The 2,871-nt window shown below is 33.4% G+C and overlaps 1 non-coding gene across 1 annotated transcript; it reads right to left on the reverse strand.

Annotated features, from left to right (window-relative positions):
- Positions 1 to 2,359: 2,359 nt before the first annotated feature.
- TRNAT-AGU lies at positions 2,360 to 2,433 on the reverse strand. The gene has a single exon. It is a non-coding gene; the product is annotated as a tRNA-Thr (tRNA).
- Between the last annotated feature and the right edge of the window lie 438 nt (positions 2,434 to 2,871).

The following is a 2,871-nucleotide window of genomic DNA, read 5'->3' on the forward strand; positions in this document are numbered from 1 at the left end:
TTTATTTTTATTTTTATTTTTATCATTACTATATATTTTTAACCATTACCTTAAACTTTGTTAAACATCTAATTATATTACTCAAATTTGAATTATTATGATTCTATATAGTCTTCGTGTTTCAATTTCGATATGAAACTGTGACGCTCGAGTAAAAGAGGCCTACATGAATAAAATAATATCATATTCAAATGAGACCAATTTTAATAATACCATAGTTAAGAAAGAATTTTAATAATACCATACTAAAAATGTGTACTTTTTTCAGGTGACTCAATCGTAAAAACCTTAAATTTAAGCATGTTAAAATGACTCGGGTTGGTCTGTAGAGCTAATATGATCATGTCTTAGGAAATTTAGGCAATGCCGAAACTATCGGGCGTCGAATTTGTAATATATCATGGCTTATAAATAAGTAATAGAGGAAAATAGATTAAATTTTTTAATTTAAATATGAAAATAAAATTTTTAAAAAATTTAAAATTTATTAAACACCAAAAATAAATTAAAGATTTATAAGATATTTTGTAAGCTAGGAAGAGATAGATATAAATAAAAATATTTTTAAAAAATCGAAATTAAATAAAAAAATAATAAATTTAGAAATTAGAAGTTATAATTTGGTGGTAGCGTGTGGGACAGTGTTAAATCGGTAGGATGGACACGTGGGAACACGGACCACACGTACGACACGGAAGAAAAGTGGGCCAAATAAATCGGTAGGATGGACACGTGGGAACACGGACCACACGTACGACACGGAAGAAAAGTGGGCCAAAGTGAAACTATTTGGGCTGGGCTCCGCCGTCTTACATCAAAATTAGGCCCACTTCCAACGCACGTGCGCCCACGACGCGGTCGTGTCTGTTCATTTTTACATTTTTTATATTAAATTAATATATATATATCAGTAGGGCTATCTAGAATCTGAATCCGTTAAAACCAAGTCGGTGCAGCTGGGTGGGCCCAAAACAATATTATTATTTATTATTTTAAAAATCGCTTTTTCATTTATCTATTCATCTGATTAGATGAGTAAAATGACAATTTAGTACTTTTATATGCATCAGAGCCGTCCATTTTGGGTGGGATGATGGAAATAGCATTTATTATTATTATTTATTTTTAGCGTTTTTTTAATCTTTTATATCTCAAGAAAATTAACATCGTTCATTCACATTAACGGTATAATAATTTAGTTGAGTTGTTACAGAGTTCTAGGTAAGTTAGGTGTCGTGATTAGTATGTGATGTAGCTGATATATAGGTGTAGAGTACAACAACGTACTGTTATGACTCTATGGATCAAACATTTTAATTTATTGGATATGACCTTTTCTTAGCCTCGTGTTTGTTGTTAGTTTTACTCGAACAATTAGGTTTCAGCTACTTGAGCTACGTGATTGGTTTAGACCGTAATTCACATGGATCGATCAAATATGTAAGTTGACCTAGACTAATTAGTAGATACTGAGTAGCAAGCTATTTAGAAGAAGGAAACAAAACCCGATTCATCTTTAGTTTCAAGATCGTGGGACTAGGTAGCACGTGAGATTACAAGCAAGAGAGGCATTGGAAGAGAATAATTGAAAGAGAAATTGGAAAGTGCGTGTGAGGAAAGAAAGGCATTGGGAGGGGGCCCATAGCCATAAAAATGGACAACTTCCCTTCACCAAAACACACCCATTTGGCACCAAAATTCAACGCTTTTTTCACCCTCAATTTTGCCTATTTCTTAGTTCTAAACTTGTTTTTCTTCAAAGGATTTACCTAAAAATGATAATATTAATCACGTCTTCCCACTGAAATAAAGGAGGAAGCGATTTGAATGGTATTAGTTCGAAACATAAGTGGTGCATGAGTTAAAAGTCGAAAAAGACAATCATGGGAAGCACCAATGTAAAAAAGGGGGAAATTGGGAAGAAGAGTTATGATTGGAGTGGATTGGGTTGGGATGGTATGCCATGCCATGCATGCAATGTTACAAAGATCAAGAAGGGATTTGGGGAATCTTGATGAATCATAAAAATGAAAGCCAATGGTTTCTTAGTTGTAATGTGTGTGATAATTCCATGCATTACCCTTCAACTCAATTATTCATGTTTCAATATTCTCATCATTGCATGATGCTCATCTGTCATTTTGCCATAAAATATAATACATAATCAAAATAAAAATTTTAAATTGGTCGGCTTGTTGCTGTGGTTCGTTGACCAATCTTAGCGCGCGGGTACACAAAAAAATAGAAAGAAACTGTTTTGTCGGTTACTTTTATGGGCTGATTGGGTTTGTTTTCGGCCCATTTAGCCCAGCAAGAAACAGAGATAAGAAAAATGTTGACAAACAATAAAAAGAGAACTTGCTCTCGTTGAGAGTCGAACTCAAGACCTCCCGCTTACTAAACGGGTGCTCTAACCAACTGAGCTACGAGANAATAGCATTTATTATTTTACTTAATTTTAGCGTTTTTTTAATCTTTTATATCTCAAGAAAATTAACATCGTTCATTCACATTAACGGTATAATAATTTAGTTGAGTTGTTACAGAGTTCTAGGTAAGTTAGGTGTCGTGATTAGTATGTGATGTAGCTGATATATAGGTGTAGAGTACAACAACGTACTGTTATGACTCTATGGATCAAACATTTTAATTTATTGGATATGACCTTTTCTTAGCCTCGTGTTTGTTGTTAGTTTTACTCGAACAATTAGGTTTCAGCTACTTGAGCTACGTGATTGGTTTAGACCGTAATTCACATGGATCGATCAAATATGTAAGTTGACCTAGACTAATTAGTAGATACTGAGTAGCAAGCTATTTAGAAGAAGGAAACAAAACCCGATTCATCTTTAGTTTCAAGATCGTGGGACT

This window comes from Cucurbita maxima, unplaced genomic scaffold (assembly GCF_002738345.1).
Source record: "Cucurbita maxima cultivar Rimu unplaced genomic scaffold, Cmax_1.0 Cma_Scf01791, whole genome shotgun sequence".
NCBI lineage: Eukaryota > Viridiplantae > Streptophyta > Magnoliopsida > Cucurbitales > Cucurbitaceae > Cucurbita > Cucurbita maxima.